At 44.1% G+C, this 19,351-nt stretch overlaps 1 long non-coding RNA gene across 1 annotated transcript; it reads left to right on the top strand.

Moving 5' to 3' along the window:
- The first annotated feature begins 3,047 nt into the window (after positions 1 to 3,047).
- Positions 3,048 to 18,963, top strand: LOC125080975 (uncharacterized). The gene is made up of 3 exons (XR_007121554.1): positions 3,048 to 3,598; positions 14,735 to 14,920; positions 16,709 to 18,963. It is a non-coding gene; the product is annotated as an uncharacterized LOC125080975 (long non-coding RNA).
- Positions 18,964 to 19,351: the final 388 nt, after the last annotated feature.

The following is a 19,351-nucleotide window of genomic DNA, read 5'->3' as shown; positions in this document are numbered from 1 at the left end:
AGAGAGGAGGAAGCAGGCTCCCCACTGAGCAGAAAGCCCGATGCGGGGCTCGAACCCAGGACCTGGGATCATGACCTGAGCCGAAGGCAGCGGCTTAACCCACTGAGCCACCCAGGCGCCCCCTATTTTTTTTTTTTAATAGGAGAGATTGCACTGTATTCCCAGAGCTTTTGCTAGTATTACTTCTGGTTGGAAATCTTCCTCTGACTAGCTTCCCTGCCCTGCAGTCACTTCCAATAGTAGCTGGTGTGTCCAGAGTTCTGCCAAATGCCAGGTAATTTGCACACACCCTTTCTGACACTCGTTAACTCTGCGCGGGAGGCATTATTAGAGTGGGTGGAAAGTGGGTTATAGAGAGGGCGAGCAACTCCCCAGAGCCACCGCTTGACTAGAGGTGGAGGGAAGATCTAATTTGCGTCTGCCTGACTGAAGGCAGTGTGTTCTTCTCTGAGCCACACAGCCCTTCATTGTCGGTGCTTTGAACTGACTATCTGGCATGCATTTATTTAGATCTTTGTGGCTACCGGAAAGGAAAGTGAGAAAGGGGGAAGTAATTAGGATGCAGCTCCTGCCAAAGCAACCCTCGTCATCCAATATTCTCACTGCAGCCAGAGCCTTCCATATAATGCCAACTGGGCAATGTCTCTCCACTCCTCAGAAACTTCTGGGGCTCCTGTTGGTTTTCGGCACACTAGCCCATTTCTATTTTTCCAACCCCATGTATCCATATTCTCTCCTCTCCACTCCCGGAGATGCCTCAGCCACGCTGGCTTCTTTTTGTCTTTTTCTCCCTTCTACATTCCACCCCCCACTTCAATCCCACTACTCCCCCCCCCCCACCCCGCCCCAGGTCTTTTTTTTCCTGCAGCTCCTTTTGCCTAGGAGACTCCCACAAGCCCTGCCTCCATCTCTCTCATCAGTTAATTCACCTCTGGTTCTCAGCGTGCTGTGGCCCCTCCTGAAAGTCTGTCCCGCGGCACCCCCACCTTCTTCAAATATGCTCGCTGGTGCACCTGCCGCACTCCTTCACGGAGGCCATAGCTGGGTTGTCAGGAAGGATAGATGCAATCCGATTCTGTGATAATGCTTCCTCCAGTGGATGGTTCGGGAAAGGCATGGATACTGCAGCTTTTTTGCTTGCCTGTATCCTGGCCGTTAGCATTGTGTGGGCAGAGAGTAGGCAGCCCCCCAAATTGTTGAAAGAATGAATCCCTCAGTCTCTCCTGTTAGAGCATTAGGTAAGGATCACTTGTCTGTATTCTCGGTGGGACCCCCTCTAGTCCTTAACTTGACGGATTACTTGATTATTTGTCTCTTCCCCTGAAGGCCCCTTACAATCAGAGTTCATGGTTACCCTCCTCCCCACTGTGAGCTTAGCACAGTGCCTGCATGGAGTATGCCCTCAATATATTTTCGTTGAATAGACAAATTTGGGTCATACTGACTGAAAGAGGAGTGATTCAGAAGTCTGAGAGTAAAGGCTACACACCGTGGCTCATTTTCTACTAATTCAAATTTGTATCAATTTAATAAATCATCTAGTAGTGTTATTAGCAGTTTCCAAGCTGAGCAAAACATTACTGCTCCAAACAATTCCCAAGGAAACTTCACACTGGCCCAACGCCCCTGCCTATGATGGAATCAGCTCTCTGGCCAGTGAAGGTAAATTGCTTCTGCTCCAGGCAGAGACAGATTTTCCATGAGAAGCTGAAGCTGCGGGAGCCCTCACTCAGAGCACACCCTCGAGGGCCCTGGGAGGGGTCTGAGCAATGCGTGTATGCACAGGGCCAGATGTTTTTGTAAAACTAGCAAAAGTAAGTTATTTTAAATCACAGTTAAGGTGCTGTGTCTCTCCACTCTGACTTCCCTTCTGTCACCTTGTCAGGGGGATGAGAGTGGCCCTGGGTACCCTGAGGCTCTGGATGAGGGAAAATTGAGCTCAGGACATGTTGAGTCTGGTTTCAGTGGAATGTATTGCTGTGATTTTCAGACATTTCTGTGTTACGTCATGCCTACTTGGGTCATGATGCCTAATTATGTTATGGCCAGTGGTCCTGCTGTCAGAACGACTTCTGGGAATCTCCCTGTGGCCTACTGTGACCATTTACCTGATATTGTGACACTAAGGTGGTGGCTGGTATCAATGAGGTTCCTTCTGAGAATCACTTGCTCAGGTACTGAAGGCTTTGGGATTATTTGTGGTGGTTTCCCTACATGCCCTATACTTCTTGATTTTCTGAAAATGGCCTTTTGATCTTTGCTCTCCTGGTCTGGCTGTGGTCTGTCAGCCTCTAACTCCCTGCATCAGTGTCATTTTAGGACTTGCCTGAAATACCTGAAATACTTGCCTGAAAGAGGTTTCTCTTTTCATGGCTGAACTTTGACCAGGCTCAGAGCTCTGCCTGTGGCCTCAGTACCACTAGCATGGCAGAGCTGTCTCTCTGGGCACCTTCTGTGCCTGTCACCCACCTTGGTTGCACTGATGCATCCTGTGGTACTGACAGGACTGGAGGTGCACTGCTTTCTCCCCAAGATGCAAAACCACCCCCCACAACTCTGCCCTGGAGGACAGACCGTTCATCAGAGAAAGTAAAGGCAGACAGCAGAGTGAAGAGGAAGCAGAGAGAGAAGAAAAGGGGAAGAAGATGACAAACAGGGTGATTGAGGAAGATGATGACTCTGACAGTAGATGGAAGGCTGAGAGAGGGGCAGAAAGGAAACAAAGCTGAGGTCTTCCCTCGCCAGCTGCGCATGCGCCAGCTTCAGGTCAGTGGGCACTCCCCCAGAGCTGGTTCCAGCCAGGTGCCAAGGTTAGGACTCAGTGTGCTTCCTCTCTCTCTCACCTGGATCACTACGGGAGCTTCCGGACCGGTTTCCCGGGAGTGAGCCTATTCAAAGGCAAGTCAGAGCCTGTCATTCCTCTTCTCTCCTGAGCTCTGACCTCATTTCCCTCCTGTCTGTTCTCACTCTCAGTCGCTGTCAGCCAGACTCCCTCAATGTTCTTCAGACCTACCAGACTGGCTTCTGCCTCTAGGTCCCCGCTCAGGCTGTTCCCTCTGCCTGGAAGGCAGGCCCCCACGTGTCCTCTTGCTGCTGTTCTTCCATCTACCAAATCACCTGCTCACTCAGGCCCTTCTGGTCGTTTCACCTAAAATGGCATCTCTCCCAGAGCTCCCTAGCCCGTTTCCTTTCTAACCTGATCGAGATTCTTTTTATTTGCGTTGTCTTTTTCCCCTAGAACGTCAGCTCTAGGCCAGGGATTCTTTTATCTCTTGCATCTCTTTCTTCAAGAACGGTGCCGGGCACATAGTAGGGACATTTGAAGTCCGTATCGAAAAAATGATGTCACTTCCTTCTATAAGTGAAGCACATTTCTAGGAGACAAACCTTGGGCTCATCGGGGTGAAATCGCTTGCCCAAGATCACACGGCGACGAGGACCTGTTTCAGACGCCCGGGCTCATAAACACTTCACCACAATACAGTCTTCCTCTGATAAGCAGCCGCTGAGCTCCGTGTAAGGAAACAGTTTCTCACATCAGCCTTTCTTCTCGGGGAGCCAGACCGCAAGGCTTCAGGTGGCTTTCCTGAGTTGCAAGGTACTGACAGAAGGGGTCAAGCACAAAGTCATAATGCACGGGCTGTGTGGGGAAGTGAAAGAGCAGCTCTGCGTCCATTAGCTTAAGAACAGGAACATGAACTTGTTGAAGCCGACCTGGTCTGGGTGTCTTAGAGCGGAAAGGGGCTGCCTCCTCCCAGCAGGATCACCGGCCGACAGGCCAAACGCGTGCATGGGGTGCCAGCAAAGTGGGGGCACGGCAATAATCACGAGAGTGTCATCCCGGCCACGGGTGGCCAAACATAAGAGAGGTGTTATTGTGGGAAAAGAGAACTGTACAGGACTTCCTTAGAAGCACGTTGTTGCAACGTTAAATTATATGTGAACAGCATCATTCACTTTTTGGTTCACCGTCTCTGGAGGTCAGCCTGGCCCTGCTGATGCTGACTGATGGGGCTCGTGGACTCGTTTTATCCATCGTTTACTTTCAAACATGTTACATGTATGCATGGTCTCCATTACATGAGAAGTAAATGCGGCAACAACAGCTGCTTTGTCAATCCTTGAGGGGTTATAGTGGTGTTTAGGGAAGTTTGGTTCAATGCTGTTATTTTAGAGTCGGACTCAGAGGTCCGAGGAGCTCCTCTCCTTCCTTCACCTTTCATCATGTCACTTTCGTGAGGCCTTCTCAGTCCACTTTCCTGAGCTCCCCAGCCCCCAGCAGTTACTCCCTCCCTCTTCTGTGGCACAGATATTATTACATTTATCCCATTGTATCATAATCCTTTGATTCACTTCTGACCCTCATGAGAGTTAGGACTCCTGGAAGAAGTACAAGGCTCATTCTTTATTGTATCTTGTGCATCTGTATCCAGCTCAGCTCCTGGAGAGCACTGAAGGTTCTGAAATTTTGCCAAAGGCAATTAAAACCAGACTCTGGAGGCTAGAACAGTTTCTAAGGTAAAGATCTTCCCCGGGTGAATTCCTTCATGAGACATGCCAGAAGGCTCTCCTCCCACCAGTCTGCAGAACAGGTCAGCCTGGTTATTTCAGAACAGACCTGTACCTACACCAGTCCTCTGACCTGCCACTCTGTGATGTGCTTTCCCTTTGGCTGGAAGTGCATTTCTCCTATAACACCTCTGCCTTCTGCTGCTTTCCTCTGTGCTCTATTGCTGTAACCTTGTTTCTGTGGATCAAGCCTGCTCTCAATGGCCATTTTAAGCAGATTTTTTGCCTGCAAAAATGACAGGACAGATTTAGAACACTGCATATACCATGATGCTATTTATGGGCTTTATTTTCAACCACATATGCTGGTCTTTTGTCTGTTTGCTCTCAGATCTATTCTCTACCATCCTCTATCCTGGGCTTAACATCCCTGGGAACTGCTTTCTCTAGGGTCCCTTACAGACCCAGCCAAAGAAAGTCAGTGATGAAACCCTGGAGAATGAGAGGAAGGGAGAAGCCAGGTTATTTCTTTCCTTCTCTCTGTTTCAGATGGTGTCTGGCAGCATCCTGTCGATTCTTCAGCCTCTGCTCTACAAGCAGATTTCCCTGTGATTTCAGCCTTAGCCTGGAAGTGCTTCAGTGGTTCCAGATACTTTTAGGTGGGCCTGGCACTGGGATAACACTGCCTTCTCCCTTGTCCCTCTAGCCCCAGAGTTGAGGTGGCTCCTTGCTGTTCTCTGGTCTCTTAACTCTTCTCTCATCTGTGTTAAACAACCTCTGTAGTTTCTAGCATAGCTTCTGCCTTCTGATTTGACTCTAAATGTTTGCATACACCACATATATGCATGGAAATGTGAATATGTGTATGAATATACCTGTATAAAGACGCATATATGTATGAAAGCCCACAGAAGAGGATTTGGAAGTGGTTTTATGCCTGGGAAAAGGAATAGGACTGGGATGGTGTGGAATTGTGAAGGAAAATTAGAGCTTTCTAAAAATAGCTTTTTGTGGCCTAATTCACATATACAAGACCATGACTTCCATATGTATGTGTATGTGTTCTTTGATTTTTTTTTTACGATGAACACATACTCACATATTGCTTATATAATATTAAAAACAATTTTAAAATATTCAGAGTAGGATACAAAATACCCAATGCCTTAGCCGAAGCCTTAAGCCATGTAGGGAGAGCTCTCAGGTGATACCAGCATTTGCTCATGCAACAGATATTTTATATTTTACTGTGTGCCAGGAACTGAGGGCTCATCAGTGAATAATATGGGCCTGATCCTTGCCCACATTATCTGCAGTAATTAAATACACAACTATGTCAGTATTAGTTAATTATGAAGAAGTAAAAAGGGTGATGAAAAGCCTAACCTAGTCAGGGGAGGTTTCCCTGAGAAAGTGACTTACCAGCTGAAAAGTAAAGGATGAGTAGAGAAATCTTCATTGCTTGGAGGGAAATGGGCAGACAGAATGGGACGGTAAGATGGGCCGCCCCTCAGGGCTTCTCAGTTCCTGTTCTTAGGGAAACTGATCTAACAATAGAGTTTGCTAGAAGGTGTTTCTCACTGGAATCCACAGTGGGATGTCAAGTGGAAGTGGGCAGAGATTGTGTGAGGTGTCTCCTAGTGCCACGGCTATGCCTCCCCCAGTCCTGGACCCATTGTCTGCACCCCATGTGGCTCTCATTGGGAGGAAAGGAAGTCAATGGTAGTTGACAAGTCTAGTGTGGAAGTGGTTAAAAACCTAAGGATACCCTGGGGTCAGCAAGTCCATTAACACCCCATCCTCTGATGAAAACAACTGATATTTTCTCGGTCTTTTTTTTTTTTCTATTTAAAATTTTTTAAAAAATTTATTTGACAGAGAGAGACAACAAGAAAAGTAACACAAGCAGGGGAAGAGAGTGAGGGAGAAGCAGGCTTCCCACTGAGCAGGGACCCTGATGTGGGGCTCAATCCCAGGACCCTGGGATCATGACCCGAGCCGAAGGCAGATGCTTAACAACTGAGCCACCCAGGTGCCCTGACATTTTCTTGGTCTTAAGTAGAGTGGCATGCAATGTCCACAACAGCAAAAATATGGAAGGAGCCCAGATGTCCATCAACAGATGAATGGATAAAGAAGTGTATATATAGGGGCGCCTGGGTGGCTCAGTGGGTTAAGCCGCTGCCTTCGGCTCAGGTCATGATCTCAGGGTCCTGGGATCGAGTCCTGAATCGGGCTCTCTGCTCAGCAGGGAGCCTGCTTCCCTCTCTCTCTCTCTGCCTGCCTCTCTGTCTACTTGTGATCTCTCTCTGTCAAATAAATAAATAAAATCTTAAAAAAAAAAAAGAAGTGTGTATATATAATGGAATATTACTCAGCCACGAAAAAGAATAAAATCTTGCCATTTGCAACAATGTAGATGGAACTAGAGGATATTATGCTAAGTGAAATAAGTCAGTCAGAAAAAGACAAATACCATATGATTTTAATCATATGTGGAATTGAAGAAATAAAGCAGATGAACACAGGGGAAGGGAAGCAAAAATGAAATAAGATAAAAACAGAGAGGGAGGTTGCCTGGGTGGCTCAATCATTAGGTGTCTGCCTTTGGCTCTGATCATGATCCCAGGGTCCTGAGACAGAGTCCCACATCAGGCTCCCTGCTCAGTGGGAAGCCTGCTTCGCCCCTCTCCCTGCTTTTGTTCCCTCTCTCGCTCTCTCTGTCACATAAATAAATAAAATCTTAAAAACAAAAACAAAAAAAACAAACAGAGAGGGAGGCAAACCATAGGAGACTCTTAACTATAGGAGACCAACTGAGCGCTGCTGGAGGGGAGGTGGGCAGGGGGATGGGGTAACTGGGTGATGGGCATTAAGGAGGACATGTGATGTAATGAGCATTGGGTGTTATATGCAACTGATGAATCGTTAAATTCTACCCCTGAAACTAATAATATACTATACATTAACTAAATTGAATTTAAATTAAAAAAATTTTGAAAAGAAAAATACATCTAAAACAAAGTAGAGTGACATGCCAATGCCAAAAAAGTCATCCATCCATCTTTCATCCACATTTCTACTCCTAAGCTCTTTTTGTAAAGAAATGCTGGAACTCATGGTATAAGCTATCCATGAAGCAAGTCTCATTCTTTCCAAGCTCTGTATTTTTCTCTTTCTGCATAACTTCATTCAAAATTTTTGCCTGTGTATTAATCTTTCCAATTCATAGGCGTTTTTGGCAATGGCTATAATCTCCTTATTTTATTGTAAGCCACCAATTACTCTGTGAAATTAGGTTACTTATAAAGCAGCCCATTAACTGCAATTATAGTTTAGTGACAGCATGTCCAGTTCTCCCAGACTATGTAAAACCAGGCTAAATGTCCTTTTGATGTCCAAATTACAAAAGTAATGACAGGATCTTAGCTTGACCTCAGGGTCCTCCAGCTATTTCAGGGCGTCCCCAACAGGATGTGTCATTCGTGCTTACACACCAGCTGCTACAACCATGCAGATCCACCTGGTCCTCTCCCTCCTGCTCTGGCTCCTTCTGGTCTGCTTCCCGCAGGGTCACTTGGAAAGAGTTGGCGCTGGAGCTGCCCATCATGAAAGCAATGCTGCCGGTGCCAAGTCCACGGTCTCTCCCAGTGCTGCCAAGCCCAGCAGCCCTCAGCTTGTCAGAGCAGAGCGACGACGTTCCACAAACAAGCAGAGAACATGTCTTCTTGCTTCCCAGCTCTGTGCTGTGATCTGAAGCGATGATGTTTTGGACTGAGAGTCAGAAAGGTTTCTTCTGAATAGTCCCCCCACTTCCTGGCCCTCACTTCTAACCGCTGATGCTTCAAACCAAGTCCAAAAAGCTAGGTGGGAAGAGAATCTGTACCATCCCTCCTACCTCTGGTTCTCAGCCATCTCAGCAAGCTACACTTGGGTCCCCTCTCCAAGTCACAAATTTCTCAGTCACATCAGTAGAGGCAAGCAGATGCTACAGTGTCTGTGGGGGTGGTAGTTGTGCCGATGGGTGTCTGTGTTCACAGTCTAAAATTAGGCTCAGCTGACCAAAATATATTTTCTGTAGTACTTAATAATTTTAATTCACGGGGTGCCTGGGTGGCTCAGTGGGTTAAAGCCTCTGCCTTCGGCTCGGGTCATGATCCCAGGGTCCTGGGATCGAGCCCCGCATCGGGCTCTCTGCTCCTCAGGGAGCCTGCTTCCTCCCCTCTCTCTCTCTGCCTGCCTCTCTGCCTACTTGTGATCTCTCTCTCTCTCTCTGACAAATAAATAAAATCTTTAAAAGAAAAAATAATTTTAATTCACTCCAACAGCTGAAATACCTAGTTTTAAATAGATTCTGAAGAGAAATATTCCATGTCATAATGTAATCACTAAGAAAGACTGAACATACATGCACATTTGTATAAAAAAAATCACAAGAACTGCAAAGGTGAGAACCTGTTGATCCTGGGAATGAAGCAAGAGCTCCGCCCCAGTCTCATGTCAGGCTGGGGTATGGAGCTGTGGTTTAAGAGCAAGGCCTGTGGTCTAGCAATGCTTTTGCCTGTATGAGGCCCTGTTTCACATCAAGACAGAGCTCCCCCTATTTCCTGGTGAAACTAATAATACTGAGAATGGGCCACGGTGGGACATTGACCTCTCAAGACATTTACTGTTCTTTCATTTAACACTCATTGCGTTCCTTCCTGTTGGGGATTTTTAGAAATTTTTTAGAAATCTAAAATGTACTCTTTAGAAGTTTACAATTTTAAAAGATTCAGTTTTTGAGGGCATTATGCAACGTGAAATAAGTCAGACAGAGAAAGACAGATACTGCACAAGCTCACTTATATGTGGAGTCTAAAAAACAGACGCAGAAACAGAGACTTGATTGGTGGTTGCCAGGGATGGGGGGTTGGGGGACAGGGGAAATGGAAGAAAGTGGTCATAGGGTATAAAATTCCAGTTTTAAGATGAATAAGTTCTAGGAATGTATTGTATAGCATGGTGACTATAGTTAACAATACTGTATTGGATATTTGATAGTCGCTAAGAGGGTAGATTTTTAAAGTTCTCACATACAAAATTGTAACTATGTCAGGGATATGTTAACTAACCTTGTGGTAATCATATACACATTTATATCTATATCTATATCTATCATTACATTGTATACTTTAAACTTATATAATGGTATATATCAATTATGTTTCTATAAAGCAGGAAAAATTTTAATTTTTAGTGAGCCAGGCACTATTTAATTTACACTTAAGAATTCTCTCATGCATCCTTACGTAACATAAAAGCTACCACTGGCTTCATTTTACTAATAAGGAGTTGTCAGTGACTTGCTCCAGGACATAGCAGAGTTAGGATTTCAGACCCAGATGACCAGATTCCAGAATCTTTGCTCTTATCCAATGCATCATTCCTCTCCACCTTCCCTACCCCCAAATACTTCCACTGAAAATCCTAGAATTGTTGCCAATCCGGTCATCACATTCCATTTAGTACATATTTGATCTGAACATCATGCAGTCTGTAAGTTGGTATAAATATTTTCTTCATTGACTGGTAAGAATTCTATGAGCCGCCTCACCAAATTACAATGCCCCAGTTTTCTGAGTAGAAATTTGGATTGAAAAGTTTTATGTCCTCGAAAAAATAATAGAGCCTTTAAAATATCACTACTGGATGTACTTAGAGTCATTAGAATATAAATACAGACTACAGACACTTAGAGAAGTTTTCACTAGATGATTAACTAAGATGTATAAGAATTTTAAGAGTAGTAACTATAGGGGCACCTGGGTGGCTCAGTCATTAAATGTCTGCCTTTGGTCATGATCCTAGGGTCCTGGGATCGAGCCTGGCCATCAGGCTCCTTGCTCAGTGGGAAGCCTGCTTCTCCCTCTCCCACTCCTACTGCTTATGTTTCCTCTCCTGCTATCTGTCTCTCACTGTCAAATAAATAAATAAAATCTTAAAAAAAAAGAAGAGTAGTAACTATACATTTTTTCTCTAAATTTGGTAATATAGGGGCGCCTGGGTGGCTCAGTGGGTTAAACCCTCTGCCTTCGGCTCAGGTCATGATCTCAGAGTCCTGGGATCGAGCCCCACATGGGGCTCTCTGCTCAGTGAGGGAACCTGCTTCCTCCTCTCTCTCTGCCTGCCTCTCTGCCTACTTGTAATCTCTGTCTGTCAAATAAATAAATAAAATCTTAAAAAAAATTTTAATTTGATAATATAAAAATGTATCTCTAATAAAATAATAATAGTAATAGTGAGAGATTGTGTCCCTGCAGGAAAAGCAATTTAAAAAAGGCACAGCAACGCTCTGATAATATTAGGACTGGTGTATGTTGTCTGCCAGGGATTGGGGCTGTTAGATGGGATACTAGGACTCCTACCGGCTGAAGAGACATATACAGGAGGGTGCTGAAGAGCATAATGCTGGAGTTCAGATCCCATTGTTGCCATTTAATAGCTCTGTGATGTTGGGCAAACTCTTCGATCTGCCTAGATCTCTGCGTCCTGTCCTGAAAAACGGGAACAACATTACGTGCTGTCATGGATTGAATGTGTTCTCCCCAAATTCATGTTGAAGTCCTAATCTCCAGTGTGGCAGTATTTAGGCACAAGGCCTCTAGAGCAGTAATGAAGGTTAAGTGAGGTCCTAAAGGGGGCGGGGGGTTGATCCAGTAAGATTGGTATCCTTGTAAGAAGACACACCAGAGTACTTGCTCACTTTCTCCCTCCGCAGGAGCATGGGGAAAGGCCACGTAAGTAGCCAGCAAGAAGGGAGTCCCATCTGCCACCCAACACGGGAGTTCTTTCCAGATACCAACCCTGCTGCTGGCCCCTTGATCGCTGGGCTTCTAATCTCTACAACTGTGAGAAAATAAATGTCTATTGCTTAAGCCACCAGTTCATGGTATTCTGTGATGGCCATCGGAGGCGACTAAGACACCTCCCTTGTACGGCTGTCGAAGGATGAGATGAACCGATACATGAGAAGAGATTTGCATGGTGCGCAGCACGTGGGAGGCTCTGTAGGAGGGTTAGTGGGCCTTGCTGACCCCAGATCTAGGGACTTGGGTTTGAGAACTTATGATGTTGTGCACCAATGTTGCATACACAATTGTGTGTGGGCACACTGAGTTCTGGAAAACATATTCAAGAAACTAATTTTAAATTAATCAAGTGGGAAGATATTTTTATTCCCAAGTGCCCTGGGTAGGCAAGAGTAAACATGCCAGCTTATGTGAGGGTTGACATGTCGTGCTGTCCTCCACCTTGCCTCAAACGTTTGTCTAAAATGGCTTCTCTCAGGCGCCTGGGTGGCTCAGTGGGTTAAAGCCTCTGCCTTCGGCTCAGGATCGAGTCCTGCATCGGGCTCTCTGCTCAGCAGGGAGCCTGCTTCCTCCTCTCTCTCTCTGCCTGCCTCTCTGCCTACTTATGATCTGTCAAATAAATAAATAAATAATCTTATTTAAATAAAATAAAATAAAATAAAATGGCTTCTCTCTCCTTGCCCTCCCACATAGAACCTGAAATCAACAATATGTAAGTTGTTATGGGTCTCTGGGGAAAGAGAAAATGGGACAGGAAATGTCTGTGTAGATAAAAGAAGCCTGCAAGCCATAGATGATGGTTGTAGTTTCAGGAATTCTAATATGAATGGCATGAAGTCAAACTTATAATTTTAAAATAATAGAGGCCAGAATGCTTAAATGTTAGTATTTAATTTTTTTTCCCTTTTAATGTACTAAATTTACATATAATTCTTTAGTCTCCAGGGAATTATTTTGAAAGTCACCTTGGGATAGAAGAATCATTTTCTTTCTTTTTCTTTTTTTTTTTTAATTTATTTATTTTACAGAGATCATAAGTAGGCAGAGAGGCAGGCAGAGAGAGAGGAGGAAGCAGGCTTCCCGCTGAGCAGGGAGTCTGTGGGGTTGATCCTAGGATACTGGGATCATGACCCGAGCCGAAAGCAGAGGCTTTAACCCCGTGAGCCACCCAGGCGCCCCGTAGAAGAATCATTTTCTATGAAAGGTCCAAGAATCCTATGAAAAAGACAACTGCTTTCAATAAATCGTGACATATACTTTCAGTTCCAAATTATCCCTTTTACTGGGGAGGAGGAGGAAGAGTTGGGGAAATGGGAGAGAAACAGGGAGTGACAAGAATAAACAGAGGAAGGGAAAGAGAGAAAAGAAAGGTAGAAGGAAAAAAAGGAAGAAAAAGAAAATAGAAGCAGAGGGATAAAGAGGATTCTGAAAAATTTGGTTCTGTAGATTTTGAGGGGCTGCTTGACAAGGTCATTTGTAAAGTTCCTGCAGGGGGAGAGGAACAACAGTCTTTCCCATCCTTTCAAAGTTTAGATGAGCTCACTATTCAGCTCACACATCTTCCACTGCCCGGAACTTGGGGAGAACGGCCTTTGGCCTGCAGGATGCCAGGCCCTCCAGATCTGCTGACATAGCACTAAATTCTAATTCCAGCGCTAAGATTTAGACCCTGTAAGTACTAGTCTCCCATTCCCACTCCTTACTCAAAAGCCTGGTTGGAGAAGGTAAGTTCTTCCTGAGCTGGGCGAGTCCATCTTGCCCACCATTTCCTGCTCCAGGACCGGGTGCAAGTGGATGTCCTGATAGAGGACCACAAATGTAAAGGGTATGAGCGACAATGACTGAAACAGCTATCTTCAGCTTCCTTCCTTTCTTCTTGAGGCCATGGTCCTCAGAATATACCCTTCTGGTCTTTTATAATTTGATAGTACACAAGGAAAATTTTGACTAATTAAATAAATATTTACATGTATTATGGGATAGCATTGGGCATACAGAAAGGCACTGGGGAAGATGTCTGAGTCTCTGCCTCCTTGAGGTTGACATTGCAGTGGGGGAGGCAGTAAAAGTCATTTGCCCCATATTTTGTACCCTTCCAACCACACCAAATACGGGCATATCTTCAAATATACACACTGACTCCTTGTTCCCTCCCGGTGTCTCCTGGCACCAACTCCAGAGGTAAGAGTCTATCCTTGTTTCTGGTTGGTATTCATGTCCCTCAAACCCTGCCTCCAGTTTCAAGGAGTCTTATCTTACACACAATTAAGCAAGGACTCAATGACAAATACTGCATTAGGTGCTATGCTTGTTGGTCAGAAATTTGGGGTAAATAAAAAAGGAAATAAATAATGACCGGGAAATCAATCATCTGAAAGGCAGCTGTTGCATTTCCTCTTTTAAAATCGTTTTATTTTGATAAAATAATCCTTATACGTTATCTTACTTTAACTCAACCCTCACCCATGCTAAACAAAACAAAGCAAAAAAATTACTCACCTTTAAACCAGAACAGGCTCTTTAACAAGGACAGCCTTGCCAACTCCTGGGAGGAGGTTCATTCTCTGGGTTTCTGCTATGGCAGCCTCTTTCCCTTGCTCTCCTCCCGGTTCTGAGTTCCCCAGGCTTGCATGGGAAGCTGGACTCATCATTCTCCTTGGTGTGGAATCAGGAATTGATTGTAAAAGTATGTTCCTTCCAGTTGTTCTGGGTGCTGGAAGGTGCCTGCTTCATCTTCATCACTTTCTGAGCTTGCCTCAAAATTTTCTAGGAGATTCAATGGCTGTACTATTGAAAAATGCCTGGAATCTTCTAAAATAACTCACCCCACATCGTTGTGGCTCTGTGGTAATGGGTTGCCTATCTATCCATCCACCCCTGGCTCTTACTCATTGGTAGAGTGCTGATTTTTTTTTTTTTTTTAAGATGTAAACATCTCCCACCACCAGGGGCTACAACTAGGTAAAATTATCCCCCGGCCAGTGATTCATGCAGGGAAGTGCTTGTGACTTGATCCTGGTCAATAGAAATAAGTGGGTGAATCGAGTGGTAGAAAGATCCACAAATGTTTCCTTACTCTTAACATGAAACTTAAGAAAATGATATGGTTTGGTATGATAGGGGCTATTTGCTAATGAAGCTCATCTAAGGACAAAATTAACATGTGGCAGATGGTAGGGTAGAGAGATGGAAAGAATACGTGTCCTTGACTGATGATGGCGAGCTACTGAATCCAAGTGACCATGGGACTACCCTACTCTAGACTTAATATATAACACACCACATTTTCCTTATTGCTTAAGTCAGTTGGGTCAGCATTATCTGTTACTTAGGAATTTTTTTTTTTTTTAAGATTTTATTTATTTATTTGACAGACGGAGATCACAGAGAAGCAGGCAGAGAGAGAGGAGGAAGCAGGCCTGAGCTGACAGCACAGGCTTTAACCCACTGAGCCACCCAGGTGCCCCAGCATTATCTGTTACTTATAGCTGAAGGCTTCCTGATACACCTGCCTACATCCATCAATATGAACACCAAAGAATCTCAGCTGGTAGTCACAGGTTAGTTTTTGTTTAACTGTTCTATGATTTCAGAAGGAGGAAAAGGACAGGATGAGAAATTCATGCCATGGACTTATTTATTTATGATAAAATTTTTAAAGATAATTGGAGAGCCACATGCAGTAGGAAAAACTAAAACAGGGAGACCTGGTATACCCTTCTGTCAGTTTTCCCCAGTTGCAACATTGTACGGAGTTATAACACAATATCCCAACCAGAAAATTGACATTGATACAATCCACTGATCTTCAGATTTCACGAGTTTTGCATGTCCTCGTTTGTGTATGAGCCTACTTAGTTCTATGCAGTTTCATCCCACATGTAGGTTTGTGTATTCACCATCATAGTCAAGCTACATAACAATTGGGGTTTTTTTTTTTTCAAGAAAATTCTGAACTCTTTTACCATTTTGGTATTTCTCACAGTGCTTTTCAAACAGTGTTCCTTGGGATCCTTGACGTCCTACCCCTCTGCCTCACTTCAGTTGAAGCAGGTCCACATACATGTATTTTATATTCTGAGCTTCATTATAAGCCTTCATCTGGGGAATAAGTTCTTCGTTTAAAAGCAAACAACAAAAAAATGAAACTGATCATCTATGGTCAATATAGCTTTGATATCCAAATAATATTACTTGGATAGAGCACTATGCTTTTTCAAGGCCCCTGATTATGTGGTAGCTCTGATTATGTGACTAAACTAATGAACGCATGAAACAAACATGTATGTGATCAATGGTTGTGGGAGGCTTAATGCAGGCACTGTCCACAGGAGCTGACCAGTTACAGAAGAAACCCTGGAATTCCAGGGCACAAACTCTCCACCCCTCTGCTGGGAAGTTGGTGTTGACCCCCTGAAGTGTTTCCCAACTCCCTCCCTTGGCCAGATCCCACTGAACTGAACATTAAATCCTTTGTGTCAAAGGACAGGATTTGTTCTGGAACAGGTGATTTCAGCATGGTGCTGAATAGTATTACAGAAGCTGGGAAGCATTGTTCTGTAAGACAGATGCTTTCATGCTCATCACCTGTCCTGCAACAAGGTTCGTGATGAATTCTGTGAAATCTCATAGGCTCTACTGGAGTAATCTGCAAAGCAAGAATGAACAAGAGAACAGAAGAGACGGGCCACGATTCTCTGCTGGACACACCATGGGTGGACATTCCAGGGAAGAGAACTTATTCCCTTGCTGTTCTCTTTATAGGGCAAGAGTGAGAATGACTGAGATGGTGGTGGGGATAATCAATCTTTTCGGATATCATCCAGTCTGGGGTTAGAGACTGTCTGTATAGGAGTAACCTGGGAAAGCCAGGTGTCCAGCACCCAAGGGCCTTGGTTCTACTGAAGGGAGAAACTGGTTTCGTTAGAAGTCTGGGTGCAATCCCTTCTGTGGGAAGTGAGGAGCCCAAGGTCCCAAGGTCCAAGCAACACAGAAGGAGGTCAGTTTTTGACAATCCTGCTTGGGCCACTGTTGAGTCTCACTCATCTTTATATCCCCGGCACTTAGCACAGAGCCTGGCAAATGATGGGTACGTGAGCAATGCCTGATGGGTTAATGAATAAATACACTTTGTGCCAATTGAGGACAATGGATTTTGTTCTCGCTGATGAAAAGAGAGGACGGCAAATAAGAAATGTTGTTGCCCACATTTGTTCAATCTGTGTAAGTCCATATGTATGCTCTGCCTCTACTTTGGTAAAACCACTTGAAGAATCCCTAACTTTAGGAGAAGGCTGCCTGGCGGCAGCAAGGTCTACTTCTACTGAATTTCTATCATTTCCTTGCAGCCCTGGCAAATAAGACCGTGGGATCTGGATCGGAGTGTCTGGGATCTGAGACACTGAGTAAAGGAAGTCTCCACAGGAGGCGGCAGCTTTGGAATTTCCCACAGCCACTCCTCCAACAAGCTCTGTAAAGCTTCAGTACTTTGATTGAATTAGATGCAAGCAGAATGGGAAGTAAGCCACTGTTTGTGAAATGTTTATGAAAACAACTTGAAAATCTACATTCCTAAAACAGTTTTCTGTAGGACAGTGTTTCCTAATCTCTTCCCCACTGAAAACCCCTTTTAATGTGATTTCCCCCATAGAATCCCTGCTTTGAATAGAAGCAAACAGACACATTTGTTAACTAACAATGAATTTATCTTCCCAAAAGGAAATCAAGGAATCAAGATCCCCCCCCAACCCCCAAAACTGAAAGTCATCCTTGCGCCTTTGAGTAAACAATTACTTTTAAGCTTCTTGAAACGCTGAAAGCAGCTGGAGGAATTCTCCCCTGCCCCCTCGGACTGTGGTTATTACTTTCTGAAATTGCTAAGCTTCTAGGTTTGACACTAGCATTCCACTTGGCACCAGGCACACAGCACAAAATTGACACAAGTCTGTGACTTGTAGGGTGACTTGTAGGTCTTTTGCTATCAGTTTATCCTGGTGCCTGGTAATGAGTGCTCCACTGTGGGAGTTACTCCTGCTCCAAGTTCTCCCCGTCTACGCGTCCTGCTGGGTGGTGAGATTTTTGTCTGCCAAGCAGGCAGAGGCCAGACTTTCGCCCCCGTTTTCTGTTAATGTGATACCTCGAAGTTCAAAAAGCAAACTGGAATATCTGATGCCTTTTACCTAAGGAGTTGTCCTTTGAGATGTAGAATAAGTCACTTATCCCCCTAAATGAACCTCTTTCCCAGTACAATGTTGTTACTTTAGGATGGGGAAAAAATTCTCAAGTAAGAACGTAATAAAGCAGTAAGCAACATCATTTTCTCAAAGGAAAAAAGTATTTTTTTTTTATTATCTTCATAACTTGCCATAGCACTTTTTTGGGGGAAAGATTAGAATAAATAGGAGCTTGGAAATCTGACCTTGGCTGGTGTAAGGACAGAGAGAATCTGGTAGTTCTTAATTTCTCGTTTAGGTTCTCAGTGTTCCAGGAAGCAGTTTGCTCAAGTTTCTTTCCTCCATCGCTCTCCTGAATGCCCGGCTTCAGTGCCTGGGCACTGCTGCCAAGGACCCTGCTGGTGCGTTCAGCTGCCATTCAAGGAAGCAGCCTCCACACGGCCTCGCGCTCGGAAGTCTGTCTTACAGCACAAAACAGGTGGAAGGACATTCTGCCTTTGGAGTTCTACTGGCATGTCTTGCTACTTCTCTTGCTCAATGCCAAGAATGACAAAAATCTTTTGTGTGTGTTTGGGGGTGGGAAAGACCAGATAGTACTGTGAATAGCAGTTAACTTGCTGTTTGGGCAAGATTCCCAGGGCAGCTGTTGTAACTCAGGCGGCAATAACTCTAACACTCAGCTCTGTTGCTAGGATGGATTGAGAGAAACTTTGGACAAATAATTTTAAAAATTATAATCCCATGATATGTTGAATATATCACTGATCAACTCAAAAGCTGAATATTTGTTAGTATCATATTGAGGAAGTACAATGAGCATGTTAAATGACTAGCGCTGTGTTTGCACTTCCATTTCCATTCTAAATATTTTCTGCCTTCAGTGAAGTCATTAGCATCTGTTGGTAAAAATTTGAACTGACCCAAGATTTGCAATCTGTAGCTACAACTGAGACAGGATCACCTTTTTTACATGTTCACAATCTTATTTACACTAACAATGGAATTGTAAGTGAATTTATATTCACAATGGAATTTTAAGTTCTAACTTGTGAATTTGCCAATTGTTCGTTCTTAGCTAAAGACTTAAACCTACATTTAATTTTTAGTCTTGATGCATGCATGTGCATGCATATACATAAATGTTCTTTTATTTTTTGTGTAAGGAAAAAGACTGTATTAGTATTCAAACGGTAGATATTTACACTAAATTAAATTTACACTTTAGTGTAAGATAAAAATGTGACTAACTGAAACAAAGTATTTCTGGAAAATGAATTCTCAACATAAAGTTACGTGAATATCAACATGGTCAAGTTAAAGCTCCTCAGGATTCCCTAGACCTTATGAATGAGCACCAGTTTTAAAAATAATTGCATGGTGGGGTGCCTGGGTGGCTCAGTCGGCTCAGTCTTGAGCGTCTGACTCTAGATTTTGGCTTGGGTCATGACCTAAGGGTCATGAGATTGAGCTGGGCCTGAATCTCCATGCTGGGGTGGGCGTGGAACCTGCTTAAAATTCTCTCTGCCTCTCCCTTTGCCCCTCCCCCCTGCTTGTGAGCATGTACACTCTTTCTATAAATGAATGAATGAATGAATAAATAAATAAATAAATAAATAAATAATAGTTGCACGATTTTGCCTTCATCATTTCCTTTTTGTTGAACATATCCAGACCAGCAATAAGGATACAACTGCCCCCATTTCAGAATGGGTTTAGGGTGGGCATTATTGATGCAGGTAATGATCCTGTATCACCAGCAAAGCACAGAATTCAAATTGACCTTGACCTATAGTGACTTAACATTTTAACTCGGTTATT

Source organism: Lutra lutra, chromosome 11 (genome assembly GCF_902655055.1).
Source record: "Lutra lutra chromosome 11, mLutLut1.2, whole genome shotgun sequence".
NCBI classification, from domain to species: domain Eukaryota; kingdom Metazoa; phylum Chordata; class Mammalia; order Carnivora; family Mustelidae; genus Lutra; species Lutra lutra.
This window is presented reverse-complemented; position numbering and strand designations above follow the sequence as displayed.